Here is a 26,083-nt window from a genome sequence, read left to right as displayed (position 1 = left end):
GACAGAAATATGAATTAATTCTAAATTCTATGTATATACACAATTAAAAGATAATTGAGAAAATCATTTGGAAACGTTTTCCATAAATATCAATAATAATTATTATTATCATAATAAAATATAAAGTATTTGTTAAAGCCATACAATTTTTTTTACTTTTCGTCACAAACGAAATTCAAATATAGTTACAGTGAGTATTTCCTAATGAGAAAAACAAATATTTCCCTCATAGGTTGGATATTTCCAGAAAACACAACATGTAAATCAGTTTCAAACTTTCCGGCTTAATTAAAAATAGAATTTAATTACATAGTAAAATACAAACGCGCTTTCAAACATTCTGTAAAAAGAAATTTCATTTAATTTTTTTTAATTAAAAATATATATAAATATATAACTCTTTTTTTAACAAAGAAATATATATTTTAAGTAATTAAAAGGTAATAATGCCTTAACAAAGAAAATACAAAAAGAAATTAAGAACAACGAATTAGTACAATGTTATTGTTCTCTATAGAAAAAAAGCTTGTTAAAGATTGTTTTTCAGAAACGTGATCCAATTTATTTGAAAAGTAAATTATAAAAAAAGTTTTTAATTGAATCAAAACAGTGTATGTAATGAAACAAAAGAAAGATAAATAAAAAAGTAAATTGGATTCTAGTAATAAAATATATTTGGACTCAATTAGATATAGCACAATTATTTTTTTTTATTTCTGTAAGTTTTCGAGGGCTTTTGGAAAAATATTTAAAAATATGAATTCTATAAACTCTTTTAAACATAATCCAAAAAACAAATAGGGGAGACTCGGGCAGCGCCGATCACCTTATATTGACCTATTATAAAATGTTTAAACTTACTTCAATCTGATCGGGATTTCAAATGTGAATAAATTAACATGTTATATACAAGTGTTAAAAACGTTAACAACAAAATAGTGAAAAATAAGGATGACAAAAATTAAAATTAAAAACTTGCGGAATATCGGTTTTGCCCAGTACCCCAGGGTAAAACGATCATATCACTATGTCACTAGGGAAAAAGCGATCAGGAATTTCAAATTACTTTTAAAGTACTTTTTTTAAATAAAACGGTTAATAAGCACAAAAACACTTTATTAGCAAACGAACAAAACTTTGGTGACTTAAATGTAAAAAATACGTAATTTTGAAACATGTAGAAACAACTTGGGTTGGGTTAATATTAGGGTTCCCAACCGTCCCGGTTTGATCGGGATTAACCAGGAATCAGAAAGTTTGTCCCGGCGAAAATTTTGCCTTGGCCGGGACCAAAAAAAATCACATTTACATATAATATATTTGAATTTCTAATATTTAATGTTTTGTTTCAATTATTTAAAAACTTAAAAATAATTGTCCCGGAATCGCCGATGCTCAAGTTGGGAACTCTAGTTAATATTAATGTCTATTTGACACAATAGTGTCTTTGCATTGGTCACAAATGTATACCCCTGTTATGTAATATGTGCATAATTTATGCGCCCAATTGCAGCAAATATTACACTGTATCCACACTTCTCGTGGACGTGAATTAGAGAATAATCCATAACATTCTAAACATTTAACATCCTCCCCTGGACATTCTTCTTTTGGTGGCTTAGGATAAATAAGCTCCTGTTTTGTTTTTTTCGTTCTAGCTTTTATTGTTTTCTCGTCAGTTTTTAGGGTTTTCTTAATTTTTATTCTTGGTCCATCGTCTATTTTTATTTTTCTTGTAACACTCTCCTTTTTTGTATTTCCTTTTTGAGAAATTTCTTCTTTAACAGGTGTAGAAGTCAAAATTTCCGACTTCTGTGACTTTCTTCTTCGTGTGTTTTGTTTAGAGTCAGCTTTTGGTACTATCAATATATCGGAAATAACGGTAATCTTTTTTTCAGGCGTCATAATATTTTTATTCATATTTGTTGGATCTTTCTCTATATTACTGGCAGATATAATTTGTAAGCCATCTGTAACCTGGACTAAATTTTCTTTCAATATTCTGGATGGTCCAGCACCATCAGTCGTTTCAGAGGCAGTACTTCTAGAGGCCACAATTTCGCTGACTTCTGTACAGTAAATATTTTTAGGTGTTTTCGTTGATTCCAATGGGTTTATTTCGGTTACGATTGAGGGTGCGAAGTGAAGGTCTGTAAAAACGGAAATATCACAATTTGTGATTCCTGTTTTTTTAAATCCACTTATGGCATTAACAGGAGTAGCGCTATTTAAATAGGCTTCGGTAAATATTGAGCCTATATCAAAAAAAGTTACTCTCTGGGCTGGATGAGCTTTTTGCCATTTATCCAGGGCTCTCTCAAAATATTTTCCGAATGGGCCGTATACAGCAACGTCCAACGGCTGGAGTTTGTGGGTCGAGTGGGGCGGAACTGACAGAATGACCACATGATTTTCGGATGCATACTGTAAAACCTTTAAGGACCGATGTGACACGTGATTGTCTAGTATAAGAAGACATTTATGCTGTTCCGTCGGTCTTACACTCGCCACAAAAAACTTCAGCCATTCTAAAAAAGCATCAGAATTAATCCAGCCATTGTCCGTTACTAACATTAATGTTCCTGGAGGGGTTCCTTCAAGATAACGGGGATTTTTCTTCTTTCGAGGAAATACTAAAGTTGGAGAAATAAATTTTCCGGTTGCTGAACAACAAAATAACGACGTTATCAGGGTACCGCGTTCAGATGACGAAATTGAGCCAACTTGCTTCTTGCCTCTTACGGATAAAACTTTTGGTGGTTTTTTAGCTGACGTCTGGATCCCCGTCTCATCGACATTATATATATTGTCCGTAGTAATATGATGCTTTTCCAAAATTTGAGACAGATTTTTAAAGAAAATTTCGACCTGAACTCTGTTGAATCCGCAAGCCCGTGCGACGCTAGTAGGTTCTGGAGTTCTTAAACTTAACTCTTGATGTCGCAGCATAAAATTAGCGTACCACTGCTCACCCGCTTCATTATTCGTAAATGGATGGTGAATATGTTTTTCCTCCGCATACTGGTAAGCTAATTTACAAAAATCTCTCTTGGTTAAACCATAGAATCGCTTATCTAATTCTTTCAGATATTCAACAAGCTCTTTTTCTTCTGCCTCGGAAAAAACTTTAGAATATCTTCCTAACTTCTTTTTTGAAGTATTTAATTTTTTGTGGTCGGCCAGAGTAGAATAGGGAATTCCATATTTTTTTGAAGCCCCCCTAATAGATATCTTCCCTTGCTTTAAGTCATTTAATGCTAAAGACATTGTCTGCTCACTCCATGAATCTCCCCTGGAAGATATTCGCTTATATTTGAAAACCATCTTTACCATGCTACAAATTAAAACCAAGCTCCAAATAAAAACATAAACGGACGATTTTGCAATGAATCTAACTATATCCAATTATTATTAAATAGGCAATTCAACAATAATAGGTAGCTAGTTAGGGCAAAACTGATCATGATCGGTTTTGCCTGATCGGTCTTGCCTAGAATTAACTAAATCTCCTTATTTTATTAAATATATGGCAACAATACTTTAGAATATAAATTTTTTAAGGTTATGTGTAAATTCTATATGAAATAAGAAGTTTAAGCTAAAAAAGTATCATTAATGTGGAAGAAAACAAGTATTTTACGTCTTGCAATAACGTTTTAAAGGAATTAAACTAATATTACTTACCAATTCAGCAAAAAACTACCGGTATTTATCAGAATATAAGCACCACTTTTAAAATGGCAATGTTGCGAAATTTAATTTTTTGCAGGGTTAGAAATATATTAGTGATCGTTATTGCCCGATATATCGGTTTTGCCCGAGTCTACCCTATTAGTTAATGTTTGAATTTTAATTCTAATTTGAGTACATGATTGATAGATAAAAAAAAACATTTTTCTTTTTTCGCGAAAAAAAATTAATTTTTTGAAAAAATTTTGAAAATTTGGAATTTTTTGAGAAAAAAAATTTGAAAGTTTTTTTTGATTTTTTTTTAAATTTTTAGTTAAAAAAACAATATATCTTCATAATAAGGCAACATAGGTAGTAGATTAAATTTACAAGAAAGAAAATCCAGAAAAGATTCAGTCAAAATTTAAGCAAAAAAATATTTCTTTTTCAAATTTTCAAACTAAAAATATATCTCCGTTATTTTGGACTGATTTAAAACACGGTAAAGAGAAAATATGATGTAAATTCGAGCCCTACAAGCCCTGAAAATATTTGCACTTATTTACAAAATAAAACCCTAAATTACCACAATACATCAAAACACTTTTACAATGGACGCGCGTTTCGCTAACCATTGGTGTATTGTGGTGATTTAGTGTTTTATTTTTCTGTTGTAACACCAAAGGTGAGACACGTCTGGTTACCAAATCAGATCAGTCGATCCTCCGATATTTTGGCCATATCGCCAGGAGTGGCACCTCAATTGAGAGACTGATGGTGGAGGGGAAGGTAGAGGGAAGACGATCACGTGGAAGGTCACCAAGAGGTGGGTAGACCAAGTCAAAACCCTAGTGGGCCATAACCTCCCCGAAGTCTCACATATGGCGCAGCATCGAACAACTTGGTCCGAGGAAGTGAGGGAAATCAACACATGATGCCACCATACTCTCACGTAGGGTGAAGGACTGAAGAGAGAGAGAGAGAGAGAACACCAAAGGTTTCAACTCCCAACTGTAATAGCACATATAGAAAAAAATCTTATATAAGACATAAAATCGTTACTTAGAGACAAATCGCAAAAAAAGTAAAATATAAGAAAAACACAAAACATATATATATAAACTATAGAAAAAAACCTACTACCGTTAGATCTAAGACATTATAATAAACAGAGAAAAGGTAAAGATATAAGTATCCTAAATAAAGTTTTCTGAAATTTATTACAACTTATTTATAACTAAATAAGTAATAATGAAAGTAATGCTTTTTATAAATTTTGAAAGTGACATTCCTTCTGCCGCATGCCGTCTGAATTTTCCAGCTTAAAGTTTTAGTGTGGCGTCGATTGTGAAACGGTCTTCGTTATAATCACTTTCTAAGAATATTTTGACTTTATTACACAAATTGAAAAGAAACGAACGAAACGTACCTATAAAGAGAAGTATAAATGCCATAAAAAATAATTTAGTGCCTACTTTTTGCCTGCCTTTTGATTAATGGTCTGGTTGTAAATAAAACACTATACAAACTACAAAGAAATAACTTCATAACTATCTCGAGATTTAGTTAATCTCTCGACAGTTAACGAAGCACTTCCCTATACATATTATTACACCACAAAATTCCGTTTGTATGTCATACAAACTCAATTTAATAAAATAGCAAGTCCAGGAAAAATCTAACCAATAATTTAGAATCATAACAGCTTCTACCCTTGACCAAATAAAGTAGCTGTTCCAATTTCGACCGACATGTTCCCTTATTCCCCGATCAACTAGTGTATCATCTACGAAATACACCAGAGGATTGAAACCGATTCATTTTCGAAGAAATAATATTTTCACGAGTAAAAATTTATGAACCACATATAAGAAATTTAGCGATCGAACCTTGAGAAGCAGCGAGAAGAAAAATAAACTTAGTTGTGTAAGTTATGTGAGTGGTTTAAAATAAGATATTTAAAGAATATACAGGGTGAGTCTTAAACAAGTTATAGAAAAAAATATTTTAGGAGTAGTATATTTTAACCCCAGAAACACGCCTATTAACCGAAACTATGTTCGTTCATGACAAAAACTCCAGGATTTTTCATTAGAAATTACAAAGAAAAAATTAATTTCGAAACATCCTGTATATATAAAAAAATGGAAATTTTACTATGACGACTTTTGAATCAGCCAAAAATATTTGATTTCGTAAGCGAGTTTAAAATAAGTTAATTAAATAAGTAATATAAATAAAATAAGTAATATTAAATAAATCAGTATTTACAGGTATTGGAGTTTTTATTTGCTTTTTACATTTCCTATTATTTTAACTCATAGTAATGCTAATTTATGCAAATACATAAATTACTAAAATCCGTTTTATAGTCTTTTATCCATCGAATTTTGCATCGAAACCATATCATTAGATATAAATTCGTACCAATGACGCTTTTTTTCGCATTCAGAGAAAATTTAAAGCCATTAAAAGCTAATTTGGAGCGAGATCGCATCACCGAAATCTGCGACCATAATATAAGTTAAATTTGAAGGCGACCGATTTAAATAAAGCACGTAAGATCTGACGGTAACTCCGGAGCAAAGGAGAAACTGCTTACATTAAACGGAACTCACATAAGAAACCGAGATGGGCGAATTTCGTGGAAAATTAAATCTTTAGGAATAACTTCGAGGAATAACTTTTATAATTAACTGGCAGGCTCGACGAGGGACTTGTTTGTTTCGTTTTAAAGTTTTACTGGACCGATCTGTGTTTTGGCGAGGTTGGTAGGAAAAACACCAAAATCTATTAGAAATTGTGTAAAGTTTGAAGTTTAGCAATTTGGCTGTCTCGTGAATTTTGCTAAAGAAAGAAGTTTTATTTCTGATTACAGTTTCTTTGTATTGTCTAAAACACAATTTATTTAAAATAATAAGTCCGGCTCTGTTTTTTTTTTAATATTTAATCTATTCATCGTTAAAATATTCATTACCTTTCAAACTCACCATGACGTGGGGTAAAACATTGAACAGAAAATCAAATGCAATAAAATAATAAAAAATATTATAAATATAAAATAAACAATTACATCATTTTTCGAGAATATGAATTGGAAATGGTAGGGCAGTATAAATAGCCAGCGAGGTTCCTGGACCTGTCGCCAAGAGGAGGGTGTAGGGGTAGCATTACTTGACGTAATTTGTAAAAGTGAAATCAATACATCTCAACATTTACGATAAAGAGTACAAAATGCATTCCGAAAGATAAGAAGAAGATCTGTTCAAAGAGCTATAAATAAAATTGAACAAAAATTAATTTGTGCAATAGGGAAGGTGGTAATCCTTTCGAACATGTAGAGTATAAGAAAATAGTTTGTAGAAGTTGATTTATTTATAATAACTATATGATTAATATGACGACCTCACACCCAAGAAAAGAAAAAAATTATATGGATATAATCTAAAGGTAAAGAAAAAAGAAACAATTAAACTATTAATACGATGCATATTATTAGATATCGTACACTGAGATTTCAAATTCACAATAAAGAAAATTAATAATAATATCTTTAAATTGCTGGCCTGGATATTATTTATTTAAATCTTTCAATTGGCCCGATTTTCCTTATTCGATGTAAATTAGCGCTGATCAGTATTGTTGCGATGAATATAATCAGATTAAATAATTTAAAAAACCAGTGTCGGACTTGAAATTATTTTAAATAATAATTAAGTGGTTTTGTTGTTGTTAAGGTACCCAAAATAAACAAAAAGTATAAAGTGTGATAATCATTTTCTTTCAAAACCTGAAATAAAAAATGCAGGTCTGTATTTAAAAAAAATTAAGTTGACCTCGGTCTCTTACAAATTATCAGCCAATTTGAAAAACTAAAAATACTGTTAGATAGACCTAACAAAGTGGCTATAAAAATGTGTAATTAGTTTTTTGATTTTCCAAAATGTAACTACAGCAAAAAAATAAAATTTATTTTCAAAAAAAAAACGTTTTTTCCGAAAAACACAGCAATCCTTGAAAATTTTAAAACTTTTTTGATGGCATCTTGGTGGACATCCCAAGGCGCAACTTTGTCCCAATTTAACCATTTTCGTATCTATTACGGTTTCCGAGATACCAATGCTCGTACCTCAAATTTGTAGCACCCTGTATATACTTAAAACTTCAAACCGACATCGACCGGTCATACATTAAGAGAAGTTACCAAAATAATTGGCAATTTAACATCAAATTATCTAAAGGGAACAAATAAAACGTCACGTTAAGAAACTTCCTGGAGCAAGAAATGAACTGTCGAAGAAAAAAAACTAAATATAGCCCATTAAAATCGCCGAAGCATAGAATGACACGTTCATAAAGCCCATCGTCGAACAGGAAGGCAATCGATAAGCAGTAAAGGTCAGGCCGATGGCTGAAACCAGGGGCTTAAGTGTTCTGCGGAGGCTCTTCGCGCCTCAGACAATACGTGCCTATAATACGGAATGCCCAGGGGGCGACGCCTGTGCACGCCTCCCGCCACTGGACACAGGGGCGTGCAGTGTGTGTGTAGGGCCGGAGATAATGATGTTTGCATATAAAGGAACCGGTAACAAAGTTTTATTTGATGGGTTGTTCAGTTTTCTGTTTGGCTTGTTTTTGAAAGGAAAAACTGTATCGGATATTGAAAGGTTAAGATAAACAACATAAAGCTGACAACTAGTATTCTTTAAAAAAGATAAAAACTATTGTTAATAATGTCTATACCTATGTGGCGGATTCATCTCTCCAAAAAATCCTATATGGGTTTTTCGCCATTGCAAGAAAATCTACAAAATAAAATAGTTATTTTTGTAAACACTTCTGCGTTAATCCCAAACGGAAACTACTTGTCAGAAGTTAGGTTTACAGGTATACAAATATGCAAACGAACAAAAAATGAATAACGTTTCGGAAAGTTTATCTCTTTCCGTCGTCGGAAGCAAAAAAAATAAAAAGAATAAAGAAAAAAACTATTTAAAATATTTAAATTCAGCTATTCGAGAACACTTTAGTTTTTTTAAATATATACGTCTACAAAAACCGTTGACGTTCTGTTAAATGACATTATATCAAGTTAAACTTCAAAATTAACAATTACTACCTGATAACAACTACTTAATATGGAAAAACCAAAAAGCCCCAATCTTTCTGTATGATTATTTTACAAATATATTATTATGTTATTGCAACTTCAGGGGGGGAAGCCAATATTTGAACAGTTCACAATTTGCATGGAATTTCTTATCTTTCCAACACCAATGCACCACCCGGTATAATATAGCCCTACAATAATAGTGTAAATATGGTTCATAGATTACATAAAATGGCAAATAAAAGTATAAACGACAATGTTAGGTCGGTATTTACATATATAGAAGTAAATCGCTTTGGCAATATTCGCGGCCAAACCAAACCAAACCAAACCACTTAATCCGACTCAATGTTACATACGCTTGAGAAATTACTTGGTCTTCTTTCATTGTTCAGTAAAAAATCTTGAAAAATAGAGTGCCTAAATGTAAAACTATTTTAAAGTTTAACATCCCATACTGAAATCTGATTAAATTCCATCACCGAGGATCAGAATAATTCAGCTTGTAGAATATTTCATTATTCTCCGCTACAGAGAATCCTACTACCTACCAGAGAATGAACGGAGAAGTATTTTTTAACAAATCTGTGCGAGACCTAATACTCATAAAAATTCTCGACAAACACTTTAACAGTTGTTGGAACGAAAAAAAGTTAATGGATATATGTATAACTTTTGAAGAACTCGGAAAAGATAAAAATGGTATTACTAGAATACTGAAATAATCGACTTATAAATAATTTATAGTAAAGTTCCCACCAGATAGATTAAATATCTCCAGGAAATGTCAGGAAGTGACATAAAAATAGAATATAAAAATCGGTTATAACCACAGCGGATGATTTAGTTTTTTGTAAGTTTAAAAATATAGTTCTAAAATTAATGTATTCGTATAATAAAAAATCAGCCAATAAAGTTAATAATTTTTTTATCATCGTAGTAAAGAATTATATATTTATTTTTGCATAATTCATATGTACATGAGACACATATCTTCAATAATAAAAAGAAAGACAACATGTGTCACCTAGTAACCAAAGAAATTTAACAATTACAAAATTAATTTCTAAAGTGTGTAATTTACAAATAAAATAATATATTTATAAAGAAAATTTCGCCTTGCTATAAATACGCCAAGCACTATTTTACCAAGCAGGAAACGCCTTTCATAAAAATGCCAAGAACACTTTAAATAAAAGAAAATTAATTAGTAAGCTCTAAAACACGAAATAAGTTAAAAACCGTAAACATATTCAACGAAAATAATTTAAAACGTTCGTTTTTAACTGTCACTTAAACCAAACACCGTTAAAAATTTAATAATTAGAAAGAAAAATATATTTTAATGTCTTCTGCATTATTAATAATTAAAAAGCAAATTTTCTCTTTTTTTCAACTCTGTAGAATAGTAACTAGATTTTAATGACTAAAAAAACAACAAAAGCTTGGATAAAAATATCTTCATTTGAAAGGAAAAAATGTTTTTTTAGCATAAATGGAAATATGAATCAATTTCGAAAAAAAATTGATTAAGAGTTTAGTTGTTTTTTGAAAGTCTCCATATATTTTTGAAAATCGACACGTACACAGAAAATTGAATTCTGAGCAATTTTTTTTATACTTTTTGTATCTTTTCCTCTAATTCTAGTTTTTAAATTTAAAAACCAATTCATACATACGGTAATCGCAAAACAATTTCCGATGCACGCCATCAATCATATCGAAATTGACACTAAAGCCTATAAACCTGACTAAATGAAATTTTAGCAAAAATGTTTAAACTAAATAAAAATAAATAAGTTACTAAAATATTAATTATTACTAGCGATGGGAACTATCGAATGAATTAGACTATCGAATGGTTACTGAATGAATGATTTCAACTATCGAATGGTTTTATTCGAATAAAATCATTCATTCATTTGTATACTAAAGCATAAGTGACAACCTCGCCGTGCGACTAAATGGTTATCGTTGCGCCACGACTATCGAATGTTTTTGTTAAATGAAATTTAGTATTCGTTTGATTTTTGTGTGCGTCAGTGCATTATTAGTTCTTCCAAATTTTTATAACTTCGCCTTGTAAATACTATGCTATTTTTGCGTTTATTAAAATATTTAAAATACTAAAATAGTAGTTTTTTTAATTGACGATTGTGTGCGAAATGGTCAAAATTTTTCCGAAAATTTGTGTGATTTTCCGTAGCCCGATCTTTCAATTATTTAATTTTATATGGTATATTATGGTTAGGTTAGATTGCATTTTTTTAATGGGAAATTTTGAGAAGTAACAATTTTTAAGAGAGATGAGATGAACTTACAATTAATTTTAAAAATACATATTTGTATTTTGGATGTTTTAATAATATGAATTAGTTGAACTTAATAATCATATTTAAGTAATGTGGTTAAGTAAATGGGGTTATTGAACTCAAATTTTGGGGTGAGAAAATTAAATTGAAAGTTTTACACGTGCCAATTTAAAAAAAAAGTTAACAATGTTTGTATTTTGTTTATGCTAATTCTCTTACATGTAGTTTTTTGCGAAGAAATATTTCATTTATTTTTTAAAGTAAATGCTAGTAAAAGTGAATATTATTTTTAAATAGTAATATAAAGTAATATAAATAATTTTGATTTCTAATTTTTTATTTATATTTTCCTTCCATTACACTGCATGCTTAGAAAATTAATAAATGTTTATATTTCATGATTTTAAAATTTGTTGTTAATATAACAAATTAGTTCTGTAACTATTATTATTTAATAAACCAACGTTGCCATTTAGAGACTATATTATTTTTAAATAGGATCTAATATAAATACTTTTGACTTCTATTTGTTGTTTATATTTTGCTACTACTTAAAAAAAATGTTTATATTATTAAATGATTTTAAATTTTGTTGTTAATAGGTATAATAAATTATTACTGTTATTATTATTTATTAAACCAGTCATTTTCCTACATCCAAAATAAAAAGTGTTATTGCAGTGTAATAACAGAATATTAATAAAAAAAATGCAACACATTAGACATACTATCCCTAACTAACTAATGCTAAAGAATAATATTCTTTGCTAATACCAACTAATACCAATATATGGCAACAGCGCCCTTCATAATGTATTTTCTGTGTAAATACTAGCACCTCAATAAAAAAAAATAATGTGTCCTTATCTTTATTTGACTCCACAAAAAGACCGCCGTCGGGTTTCTAGGAAAGAAACCTACGTCGCCGGACGACAACCAAAATCCAGTTTATATTTCATTAAAATCGATCCTGACGAATAAATGAATTTGATAAATGAATGAATTTTATAAACGAACGGTTTTTGCTGCCGAATTACTAGAATACAATATTTCAAGGCAGATGACGCATCTATTCGATAATTTTTATTCGAATAGTTTTCGATGAATGTTTTCTGACTAGCTATCGAATTATTCGAACGAATTGCAACTATCGAATGTTTCGATAGTATTCATTCGATAGTTCCCACTACTAATTATTACATTAAAAATAAAAATCTTTAGTCCATCACAATCTGGCAATCTTTACAATCGCTTATCACTCAAAGTTGATCACGTGTATCGGAAATTGTTTTGCGATTACTTTAATTATGTCAAAATACTGTGTTTTTATGATTCCTAAACAGCGTGGCATTTTACATTACAACGTGTTTATATCTCGAAATCATATTCGGAGTCTCTTTCGAGGGGCTGTAAAACGAACTTTGCGCAAAACCTACATTTTCAGTTAATTTGTGTCCAATAACTGCCTTTTTTCTACAATTTTTTAAATAGTAGGCGTTGCATTCAAGTGATACAGTATTATAACAATTGAATCGGACGACTTTAGCTTACTGTCAATAATTATTGTAAAATTGTCATAACGTGTTTTACGTAGATTCCCGGTTGCGGTAAATTTAATGTGAAGGTAAGTAAAAAAGTATCTTTTATTTTGATTTTTTGGATAAAAACTAGGTAAAGGTCTAAGCAGAACATAATCATTTAAGGTTTTTTTGATAGTGGCATATATCCTATCTTAGAAAAGTTAAGTCAAAAAAATCGCAAAAAATCGCAACATTAAATTTATTGGAAGCGTAAGCCTCAATGCGTATGTGTATAGTAACATCCTTTATGTGGATACTTCTCATAAATTAATTGTTATAGTAGGTAGAGCTAGAGAAGAACTTGAAATATAAAGTTACGTAACTTTTCTCAAGATTTCCGAAGAGGTATGTCATAAATGTTAAATGACATTTTTTGAAAAATTTTGACAGTACCTAATTTTTTAAATTAAATGAAATGGATTTTTCTTTCAGATTTAAAAATGTGCACTTCGTGACCATTGCTTCCAGCTGTTATAAAACTAAATATCAGTAAATAGTAGGTGGTAAAATAAAATTTAGATATTTTTAATAGGTATAAGTTCTGTTATTTGTAAATCGTCATTGTTTAATTCTCAGAATATTGTTACTTATTTAAAATATAATAATAAAATATTGTTCACATATTGTCTTGACACCCCTTTATCTTTTTTATTTGACGTTTCCGAAAACTGTCTCAAATGAAAGTGGTTTTGAATAAATTTGCCAAAAAAGCTATTGGGATTCATATACAAAGTGCTATCAAAAGTCTGGGCAGTGGTTCAACTATCTTATTTCAAATTAGTATGATACAAAATAAATTTCTATGCTACAAAAAAGTAGTTAGGATTTTAGGAGAAAATAAAATCAAATCGAAAAAAATTGGGTACTAATTTGAAATAAGAAAGTTGGGCCACACACAGGATTTCTAAGGCACCCTGTATATGCAAATGAAAACTGTTTTGAAAAATGTATTCGAGACCATTAAACTTATATTCAAGACACTTTTTTCGAAAACGTCGAATAAAAAAGATACAGAGGATGTCAATATATAAAACAAACCCTGTATATGGCGGAGGAGTAATAATTGCTCAATATTTGTCTGTTTCGTCTTGGCTCTGCCAAAAATCGTAAAATTTAGTGAAATGTAAAATATTCTTACCGCTGTATTAGTCAAAAGATGATTTTTCCATTTTTTGCATCCCCTCCACCACTCCCAACCACTCTCAAGTCAGCCAAAACTATAGTCTGTCCAACGAGAAGATCCTTGACAGTGATAGATGTGTCTGTCATTTTAATTTCAAAGTAGCTTATTTTATTTTACAAAGAAATAAGTTGGTACAACTGGAACGCATAGCAGGAAATATTTGAAATTTGATTGACAAGATGACAAGTGATTACTTCAAAATATTGTGAAAAAAACTGTATAAAACCGAAAAAATGTAATCGAGTTATTTTATTTAATAAAAACGGTCTCTGACGGTATGTGTTAATACAAAACAAACAAAATACAAATAGAACTATATTTGAGGTGTAAGCTTTATTTGGCACCTACAGTATTATGTCGTATGATGGATAAATATTTCGTCAGTAAATAAAATTTGTAATATTCCACAGGAATATATCTATAAACATACAGTGGTAAATAAAAGTAAAAACTATTTTACTTTAAAAATATCTCAGACCAAATTTTATACTTAAAAAGGAATATTAATTAACTTTCAAAATAAAAAGTTTTCCAAAAATTACCTTTTGACATTATTTTTCTGCAGTACTAAAATCCAATAGATTTGCCTATCGTGTGAGTGTCGATATTTTACAGCTACTCCAGTTATTTAGTATGTGTTTAGTTTGATCCTTCTACCTTATACTTCAGATGCACTTATCTCATGACGAAATCAGTATACAAACTTTATCGATGGCAACTTCATTGGTGTATAAGACTTTCTGCCTGGGCAGCGAGTATTAACCATAAACTGTGCTCTGAGTCTATAGTTAATTTTCACTCGATTTTTCCTCCACTTGACTTCAAAAGACACAAACACACGTAATAATACGAATCAAAATGCATCATCTTCCAAAACGCAGGGTATTTAACAAAAGTTGACACAAAATTATAACCTATAATTTGGCAAGACTTTGACAAGCGTCAAAAATGACAAAAATCTAAAGGCGAGTTCATACGCATCGGCGTCCGTTTGTCGTTCATCGTTCCGTCAAACCAATAAAATTGGAATACGATCTGTCATTTTTTAAATAAACCAATAAAACTGGTTAAAAACAACAAGACACGACGTATGACGACGGATTTATATTTAAACCCATCCATAGATAACATAAAAATAATTAGAAACTTTTTTTAGTAAAATAAATAGATTGGTATGGGACGTCATCTGCTTTTCTTCTGTCATCGTCTGTCGAAATCTTACCTGAGAAAAAAAAAACAGAGTATAACAGGGTTCACGGCCTACTGGCATAGAATGTTTTTACCAAATTTGAATAAAATCGTACAAAAAAAAATTTGCAACATACTTCTGGAATAAAAATACAATAAAAAAATATTTAAATTAAAAAAATAGGTCAATCCTCATAACTGTTTAGTTCATTTTGAACAACTTTTATAAAGAAACCTTTATTTGCCTTACTTTCCATTAAACAAGCCAAATTAATTAGCCGTATTTATTTAGAAATAACGGAACGAAGTACGTATTTCCCCGACTATTTACACACAGCGAGACACAACGGTAACGTTGTTTTTGTGCCGAGTGAACTGTTGCATACGAACGTGCATGCATAAATTCTAAATGAGCCCGAGCGTGTGAGGCCATCTTTCCGCCGCCCAAAACCAACGTCATTATTTCTCGAAAACCGTGCGTTAAAATCATTCTGTTACACAAACAACTTGTTACGTTTGATGTAATTAAAAAATAATTACAGGGCTATTTGTTTAGCGGGCGGACGGTTTCGCTGTTCTATTATTCATCTTTCCGGCGTGGTTTAATATATGTCATGTTTCTGGAAAAAGCTGCGATGGGATTCTATAAGTTCGTAATATGAAATTTCTTGCCAGTGACTCATTATTCTTATGATATTTCAGGATGTATAATTTTTCTCAATTTACAAAATTGGCGGACTGATATTTTCATCACAACGAAAACTATCAGGACCCGAACGCGGGGTTCGGCCAGACTCGACAAGACAGATGTTAAAAGGTCTTGCTATAGTGATGTAAAATTTAAAAATATATCGACACATTTATTTATTATTTTTGAAGAATATTTATGTGTATTTCTTTCATAGATTCATTGGTATTCCTTGAATATGTAAAATTGAAATAAAAAGAGTGCAAATTACATTGGGAATACTCGATAACATTCACAATATAATTTTACGTATAAAATATCAATAGCATTTATGAAAAATATTGATGAGTATATCGATGAATTTTATAAAATATATCGATAGTTTGTCCCCGTCCCTATATTCTAAATATTATTTACAAAATGATTCAGACCATAACCAAGAATTTCAATGTCAAAACAAAAAAAATAAACTATATTTGAGGTGTATGATGTTTTTGGCACCTACAGTATGATCGTCGTATGATGGACTAAATATTTCGTCAGAAGTAAAAAAACAAAGACAAAAAAATATATCTATAAAAACATACAGTGGTGGCCAAAAGTATGGAAACTTTTTACTTTTTAAAATATCACAGAAAATATTGCTATGCTTAAACTCTCAGGAATATAAATGAACAGCTTATCAGCAAATAAAAGTATTCCAAAAATTACACAGCGAAAAAAATCTGTTTAGCAGTTTTTGTAGGAGAACAATAGATTTCTTGTGGCCAAAAGTATGGAAACCATAAATAAGTACATTAAAATTATTTAGGTTAAGCTGATAAACGGTACGACTTGCTTCAGATAAATATAAACATTATGCCCAAATCTAAATATTTCTCTACGGATTTAAAAAATAAAATAGTTGAATTATACAAGAGCGGTTATAAACAAATTCAAGTAAGTAAAAATTTAAACATTTTAAAAGGCACCGTTTCGAAAATAATTCGTAAATTTAATAAAACAGGGAACGTTTCGGCAGCTTTTAAATCAGGAAGGCCAAGAAAGTTGTGCAACAGGACAATGAAAGTAATGAAGAGAATATCAATGGGAGATCCAAGAAAAACATCCACAGACATTTCTCGAGAAATGGGTGAAAGGGGAATATCGGTGTCTGCACGCACGGTGAGAAGGTTGGATGACATGGGACTTTTTGGAAGAGTTGCGGTGAAGAAACCACTAATATCAAAGAAAAATAGAATGGCCCGCTTTAAGTTTGCTCAAGATCATCTCACCTGGTCTTATCAGAAATGGAATACTGTACTGTTTAGCGACGAAAGCAAGTTTCAACTGTTTTGTAGTGACGGAAGACGTTATGTCCAAAGACCAAAAGGTACACGGTACAGCCATAAGTACCAGATGCCCACAGTAAAACATGGGGGTGGGAGTATAATGGTATGGGGGTGTTTTTCTCGCTCAGGTGTTGGTCCTCTTGTTAAAATTGATGGAATAATGGACCGTTTTTTGTACAAAGACATATTGGAGAATAATATGCTGCCTCATGCTGATGAAGAAATGCCACTCAGATGGTTGTTCCAGCAAGACAATGATCCCAAGCACAAATCTCGGTTTGTTCAAAATTGGTTAAATGAACATAATGTTCCACTAATGGATTGGCCCTCACAGTCTCCGGATCTTAACTCCATAGAAAATTTATGGGACCATTTGGATAGCAAAATTTGAAGCCATTCTATTTCAAATAAAAATGAATTATGGGAAGTGCTAAAAACTGAATGGGCGGCCATTTCCAGTAAAGATTGTACGAGATTGATTCGATTCGATGCCACGAAGATGTAGAGAAGTAATTAATTCAAAGGGATATTCCACTAAATATTAGTAATTTTTATATTATCTTGAATTTTAATAAACATTCTTCTTAAGTTTCCATACTTTTGACCAAGAAAATATTCATAATTTTTTATATATTTTTTGATAGCTGTAATTTTTTATTTAAATGTATTAGGTTTTGTAGGAAATTATTTGTAGGTCACGATTATATAAGTCGTTTTATTTCATATTTTAATTTCTCAGCATAAATGACAAATTAAAAAAGTTTCCATACTTTTGGCCACCACTGTATATCAAAAATACTTTATATCTATTGAACTGACAGGGTGAGTGTTAAATAAGTGCAAATATCTTTAGAGATGGTATATTTCAACCCCAGAAACATGTCTAAGTTTTTTTCGCAAAAAAATGAAAATATAGAATTTTTTGAAAATATGTTTGAAAACTTTTTTAATTTTAAGTTAAAAAGATAATATCTTCATAACATGGCAACATAGGTAATAGATTAAATTTACAAGAAAAAAATCTCAGAGAAGATCCAGAGGTTTTCAAAATGTAAGCGAAAAATAATTTCTTTTGAAATTTTCAAAGTAAAATATCTCGATTATTTTGGGTTTTAAAAACGATAAAGAGAAAATATGTTTCTTTTATCGAGATCTACCAGCCCTGAAAATATTTGAACTTATTTGAGACTCACCCTGTATAGTATACGTCTGTTAAACTGTGGATTTTCGAATAGATTGTAGTTAATAAGTAATGAGAACATAAGAATAACATTTCATCAATTTTAAAAAAATTTGAGCACCTAATTTCGCAACAATGTCCATATTTACCTTTTCATTTTGATGCATTACTCATCATTTTCCAAATCACCGTAAACTTGAGACACACTGTACAACTGGCAACTCAATTGTCGTTATTTCAGGAAAATCCGTGCTCTAAAATAATTATATTAAGCAAACAAACAATCTGTTAGTTTAAAGTGATTAAAAATGTAATTAATTAAAGCGCTGCATATGTATTTACTGAAAGAAAACAGCGGTTCCTGTGTAATTATTCATATTTTTAACATCGTTTGTTATACGTAATTGTTTGCTGAAACTTGTTGATAATTATATCTTAAATGTATGTTTTACGAAAATATTAAAAGAAAAAATAAAAGATAATAAAACAATAGAGACACGCATATTTTCAACACACTAAAAAATTAATAAATATTAATTATTTCAACCGTAATACTTTACACGCTTATTAATCACTTACTACACTTAATAATCAGACAACTGTGTATCTGCAATAGTGAGTCGTTTAGAGAAATAAAGTACCATACTAAAAATTAATTTCAAATTTTCAGAGCAATTTTTTCAATGCCTATTTCCTTAAATATCATCTTTGAATCAGTATCTATGTCATGCGTCCAATAAAGAGCTTTAAATTAATTAAATTTAATTGATATAGATATTGTAGTATACTTTATAAAATAATATTTATGTAAACACTATGTAAATCAAAAATAAAATCTTGGATAAATAAAATAATCAAGCCAAAAGAAAAAATTTCATCACTCCATAGTCATTGCTATATATCTTAAATTTTAGATGATCGCATCTAGAGAATTCATATATTACATTCACATATTATATCTCATAAAAATAAACATCGAGTAAGTTAAGGTATATACAGGGTTGTTCACCACATACGACACGGAGTATTATAGCTAAACGACTAGATTTTTACAAATTGTAAGTTTTGGGTTCCTTGAAGGACTATTAGAGCTACAATTTAAAAATATTTTTACAAGATACAGAGTGTCCCAAATAAATAAAAAATATCAAAGTTGTATTTTTTTAAATGGAACACCCTATATATTATTACATTTTTAGTTTCTACGATTAAAATAAAAGTAAATTTTATTAAGGTTTATTACACTTAAACCTTACCGTTTTTGAAATATTTTCAATTTTGTGAAATTGCAGTATAAATTTTAAAGCTTCATTTTTCCGAGGGTATCAAAGTTTTTAATACTAAATATTTACTGAAGTTTATTTATTCATCAGTTATTGTGTTGCAATAATAAAAATTATACCACCTTATACAGAGTGTCTAAAAATTTATTTTAAATAATTACTAGCTTTAAACGGCTATAACTTGTTTAATTTAAATGGAATACCCTGTATATTTTATAACAGTCAGATGCACAATTTAATTGTCTATCAAATTGTATTATACCATTTTTTACCTATCTCTTCACGCTTCCGTAGAAAATGCATTTTCTTGTAATTTAGAACTCATTTATCAATATACCCATGGAATACTGACATTTTAGATTATTTTTAAAGATGTACCAAATTTTTAAAGTGTACAGATACTAATATTGGCAATATAGTTCGTTTATTTCATTAAAAAATAAAAAAAACTGTTTAAATATTTGTTAAAGAGAACCAATTAATATGATTCCAGTATTCAAACTACATTAATTGTTTGCGTTGATTAGTAATAATTGCTACAAATCTACAAAAAAAAACTGAATTATGTATGTGTATTAGACAGTTTAGTAAAAAGTAACACCTTAACAATGATATTTAATTTTTTGACAAATGCTTATTTATAACAACAGAGACGTTCATTTTCATAACTTATTATTATATTGATTTCTGATTCAAATCCACATTTATTTAGAATAATTTATTAACGAACACAATTAAGTATATAGTTAATTAGTATTTGGGCGGAAATACTGGTGGTATATTTAATTAATGGTATACTCTGTTATAAAGCTTTAAATAGTTTTCTTTTTGCATATACAAATGGGTTAGTAATATTATCGTTTTACTAAAACGATAATATTACTAACCGGTACATTTTGTACATTTGTTGTTTTAAAACAATCTAAAATGTCAATATTCCATGGGTATATTGATAAATGAGGTCTAAATTATAAGAAAATGCATTTTCTACGAAAACTTGAAGGAATAGGTAAGAAGTGGTATAATACAATTTGATAGACAATTAAATTGTGCATCTGATTCTCATAAAATATACAGGGTGTTCTATTTAAATTAAATAAGTTATTGCCGTTTAAAGCTAGTAATTATTTAAAATAAATTTTTAGACACTCTGTATAAGGTAGTATAATTTTTATTATTGCAACACAATAACTGATCAATAAATAAACTTCAGTAAATATTTAGTATTAAAAACTTTGATATCCTCGGAGAAATGAAGCCTTAAAATTTATACAGTAATTTCGCAAAATTGAAAATATTTCAAAAACGGTAAGGTTTAAGTGTAATAAACCTTAATCAAATTTACCTTTATTTTATTCGTAGAAACTAAAAATGCAATAATATACAGAGGGTTCCATTTAAAAAAAATGCAATTTTGATATTTTTTATTTATTTGGGACACTCTGTATCTTGTAAAAATATATTTAAATTGTAGCTCTAATGGTCCTTCAACGAACCCAAAACTTACAATTTGTAAAAATCTAATCGTTTAGCTACAATACTCCGTGTCGTATGTGGTGAATAACCCTGTATAGTAAATATTAATTACAAAAATGACTAATAACATAGTGTATAAAATGCACTAATTAATTAGACGCATTTAAGGAAAAGCATTTAAATTATTCGGTTTTAGAAGACATATATTTATTTTTCTATTTTGCTTCCAGCGACGCGACGGCGGGAGATATTTTATAAGTCTTCAAAATCCCAACTAAACTATCTTTACAAAACTGAAATCGGCTTTACTCACAGGTGAAACGCAATTTGCATCGATCGATATGAAACATACTATATTCTACGTCTATTACGAAAGAACGGATCAAACGAGTCCAATTCTCGATACGTAGTTTAACTGAGATTTCAAAAATTCCAAGAAATATCTATTTATTAAAAGTAAACAATTCACGAACAACTCTTTTTGAGGTCTTTACGTAGTTCACTGACAATTTCACAGTCCAATTCTGAATAGCTCTATAACTAGACGCATATTTAACATATCAATATTAAATAATTGATCTTTGACATTTTTTTTATTTAGAATATAGAGGGTGAATCTTAAATAAGAGCAAATATTTTCAGAGCTGGTATATCTTGATAAAAGAAACATATATTTTCTCTTTACCGTTTTTCAAAAAAGTCCAAAATAACCCACTTATTTTACTTCCTTAAATTTTCAGAACCACTTAAGGTTTTTAACTAAAAACCAACAAAATTTTCAAAAAACATTTTTTTCGCAAAAAAACCTCATAATCGTGTTTTGGGGTCGAATATACTAACCCTAAAAATATTTGCATTTATTTAAGACTCACCCTGTATAATATTAAAAATAAGAGAAAGAAAAAAATATCTCGCAAATGGAAAAACTGATGATACTACATCAGAAGAAACAAAAAACACTCTTCATGGCAAGAGCATGACAATCTGAACAAAATTAGGTATCTAATCAAAATTAGGTACTCTAAAACGTATTGGAAAAAGAAAAAACATTTTAAAATTTTAAGCAATTTTCTCATTCTACTCAATTTTCTCCAGAAAAAAAAACAGTTAAGAAAGAAAACATATTCACTCGTCAAGAACTACGAAATACGAGACAACAGGTGACAAGACGAAACTCATTTACGTAAAAAATAAAAACTGTCACGATTTAATACTCGTGGAGAAAAAATAACCGGTTCAAGATTTTCTTCAGGATGAGTTTTTGTTTCTCTTTGTTTTTTGTGGGCTCGTTAACCCGAATCACGTAGACGAGGTTTTTTTTCGGTTTAGTATATATAAATTGTCTTCAGAATACTAAAAAACCTTCTTTTCCTTCTGTATCTTATTAGTATCGTTCTTTTGGAATTGAAAAATATAGAGATAAATTGGAAAAATTACCCTGATAAACTCTAATGCGAATACCACGCCAACGCAGAAATAAAATTATCTTAATCCAGAAAGGAAAATCCTCTCTTCTGAAAATAGTATTTTGCTTAAAACTACACCAAAACTTTTTATAACAAGTTTAAAAAGTAGGTATAAATTTTATGAAAAGTAAATGGTTCTGTTGTAATATCCTATTTTAATAATTTCAGCTTTTCTTAGATCAATATACAGGGTTGTTCACCACATACACGGAGTATGGTAGCTAAACGATTAGATTTTTACAAATTGTAAGTTTTGGGTTTGTTGAAGAACTATTAGAGCTAAAATTTAAAAATATTTTTACAAGATACAGAGTGTCCCAAATAAATAAAGAATATCAAAGTTGTATTTTTTTAAATGGAACACCCTGTATATTATTACATTTTTAGTTTCTACGATTAAAATAAAGATAAATTTGATAAAGGTTTATTACACTTAAACCTTACCGTTTTTGAAATATTTTCAATTTTGTGAAATTGCAGTCAAAATTTTAAGGCTTCATTTTTCCAAGGGTATCAAAGTTTTTAATACTTAATATTTACTGAAGTTTATTTATTGATCAGTTATTGTGTTGCAATAATAAAAATTATACCACCTTATACACAGTGTCTAAAATTTTATTTTAAATAATTACTAGCTTTAAACGGCAATAACTCGTTTAATTTAAATGGAACACCCTGTATATTTTATGAAAATCAGATGCATAATTTAATTGTCTATCAAATTGTATTATACCATTTTTTACCTATAGCTTCAAGTTTCCGTAGAAAATGCATTTTCTTATAATTTTAATTCATTTATCATATATATATGTGGAGATATATATACCCATGGAATACTGACATTTTAGATTATTTTCAAAGATGTACCAAATTTTTAAAGAGTACAGATACTAATATTGTCGATATAGTTTGTTTATTTCATTAAAAAATAAAAAAAAACTGTTTAAATATTTGTTAAAGAGGACCAATTAATATGATTCCAGTATTCAAACTACATTAAATGACTCTTTGCGTTGATTAATAATAATTGCTCCAAAAACTAAAAAACTGAATTTTTTATGTGTATTAGACAGTGTGGTAAAAAGTAACACCTTAAAAATAATATTTCATTTTTTGACAAATGCTTATTTGTAACAACAGAGAAATTCATTTTTATAACTTATTATTATATTGATTTCTGATTCAAATCCACATTTATTTAGAATAATTTATTCACAAACATAATTAAGTATGTAAGATTTTGAATAGTTTTTTTTGCATACAAATGGGCTAGTAATATTATCATTTTGTTAAAAACGATAATATTACTAGCCTGTACTTTTTGTACATTTGTTGCTTTAAAAACAATCTAAAATGTCAATATTCCATGGGTATATTGATAAATGAGGTCTAAATTATAAGAAAATGCATTTTCTACGAAAGCTTGAAGGGCTAGGTAAAAAGTGGTATAATACAATTTGATAGACAATTGAATTATGCATCTTATTCTCCTAAAATATACAGGGCGTTCCATTTAAATTAAACAAGTTATTGCCGTTTAAAGCTAGTAATTATTTAAAATAAAATTTTAGACACTCTGTATAAGGTAGTATAATTTTTATTATTGCAACACAATAACTGATCTATAAATAAACTTCAGTAAATATTTAGTATTAAAAACTTTCATACCCTTGGAGAAATGAAGCCATAAAATTTTGACTGCAATTTCACAAAATTGAAAATATTTCAAAAACGGTAAGGTTTAAGTGTGATAAACCTTAATAAAATTTACCTTTATTTCAATCGTAGAATCTAAAAATAGAATAATATACAGGGTGTTCCATTTAAAAAAATACAACTATAGCATTTTTTACTTATTTGGGACACTCTGTATCTTGTAAAATTATTTCTAAATTGTAGCTCTAATAGTCCTTTAACGAACCCAAAAGTTAAAATTTGTAAACATCTAATCGTTTAGCTACATTACTCCGTGTCGTATGTGGTGAACAACCCTGTATACAGTGTGACAAATGTCTATACCTATGTTGCGGATTCATCTATCCAAAAAAGTCCTATTGGTATTTCGCCACTGAAAGAAAATCTACAAAATAAAATAGTTATTTTTTGTAAACACTGGCACTGCTGCGTTAATCCAAAGGAGACTAATGGTCAGCAGTGGCTTGCTAACGAACAAATTTGCCTAACGGACAAAAAAAATGCTTAACGTTTCGGAAAGTCCTTTCCGTCGTCGGAAGCAAAAAAATACAAAGAACCAAGAAAAAATTCAACTATTCGAGAACCCTTTTTATTTTTAAAATTCAACTATTCGAGAACCCTTTTTATTTTTAAACAGATACGTCTACAAAAACCGTTGACGTTCTGTTAAAATAATAATCATTATATACAGTGTGATTAATATCAGGTTTAAAATTTTATAAGAATATGATAAACAGTGTGTCCGATACTACTGGTAAAATAATATGTTTAATTCTTTTAATTAGTGTTTTTCTTTAATTATTGCAATTTAGCATAAACCAAACCAATTCTGTTTTATCTCTGCACTAGTTTTACTAGTGTAACTCACTGTTTATCTATTCTTTTACAATTTTTCCTTTGGAATCTTATTCATTCGTCACTCCAGAACCTCTGTAAAGACAACAATAAAAAATAAAACAAAGAGAAAAGCAGTAAAACACACAACTAAAAGAGTAATTAATAATAAAAACTGGAAATCGAAGAAAGAAAGCAGTAAAAAAAGAAAATATCCCCAAAAATTGTAAAAAAATGTACCTACTAGTTATATAATTCTATCAAGATACAAATTAACAATATCTAAGCTTATAATTATTTTTAAGTATGAACAAAACTTACAAAAAATAATATATTTAAATTTAAAATACTAACATCGGATAATAATTAATTATTTACTAAAGCCTCCTTACATTAGCCTTTACAAAATAGCTCAGACAAGACCCGATTATCCTTTTGAAGTCTATTTATAATTGAAACCTATCCGCATGCTGTTTGAAAATTCAGAACAGCTTAAAACAAGGGATCTCTAGTACCATCGTTCCTAATTTAATAATGAAGACTTATCTGCTCAGTGACCATGGCAAAGTATATATTAAAATTTCGAAATCCTTGGGCTATTCGAGCAAACTTTAAGCTCTAGTATAATCTGTGGAAGCGGCACGACTTGCTCTTTATAAGCCGAGGCGTATTTTATTTTGAATTTATGATTAGGTCCCCAGACTGAAATTAGACGTTTCAAAGTTAAATTTTATTAATCGAGATTTTAGGATTAAGAACTTTAACTGGAGCAGTATCATTTCAACTCACTGCCTCTGTTTAATGCGATTTTATAAAAAAAATATTTGTATTATAACTAAAAAATCGGAAAAAAGTTTCCTTTTACAAAAAGTTGCAATTTATATCAAATATTAAAAATTTAAACACAGTTTTCTAGTTTAGTATTACATGGTCGATGTTAAAATTGTTCAATGTTGTATTGTTTTTAAATAACAGACTAATTTATATAACTATATTTCATATTTAAAGCTAACGCAAAACTCTATTTTTATATGAGTTGAATCTTTTGTTACTCTCTAATTTCTGTACGGGAAAAATCGCTGTTTTAT

The 26,083-nt window shown here is 29.3% G+C and overlaps 1 protein-coding gene across 1 annotated transcript in view; it reads right to left on the bottom strand.

Annotated features, from left to right (window-relative positions):
* LOC115878283 (protein timeless homolog) overlaps positions 1-26,083 on the bottom strand; it is a 469,464-nt gene that overhangs the window by 294,668 nt on the left and 148,713 nt on the right. The gene's annotated exons all lie outside the window — the stretch shown is intronic.

Source organism: Sitophilus oryzae, unplaced genomic scaffold (genome assembly GCF_002938485.1).
Source record: "Sitophilus oryzae breed Bouriz unplaced genomic scaffold, Soryzae_2.0 scaffold_1507_pilon_pilon, whole genome shotgun sequence".
NCBI classification, from domain to species: domain Eukaryota; kingdom Metazoa; phylum Arthropoda; class Insecta; order Coleoptera; family Curculionidae; genus Sitophilus; species Sitophilus oryzae.
This window is presented reverse-complemented; position numbering and strand designations above follow the sequence as displayed.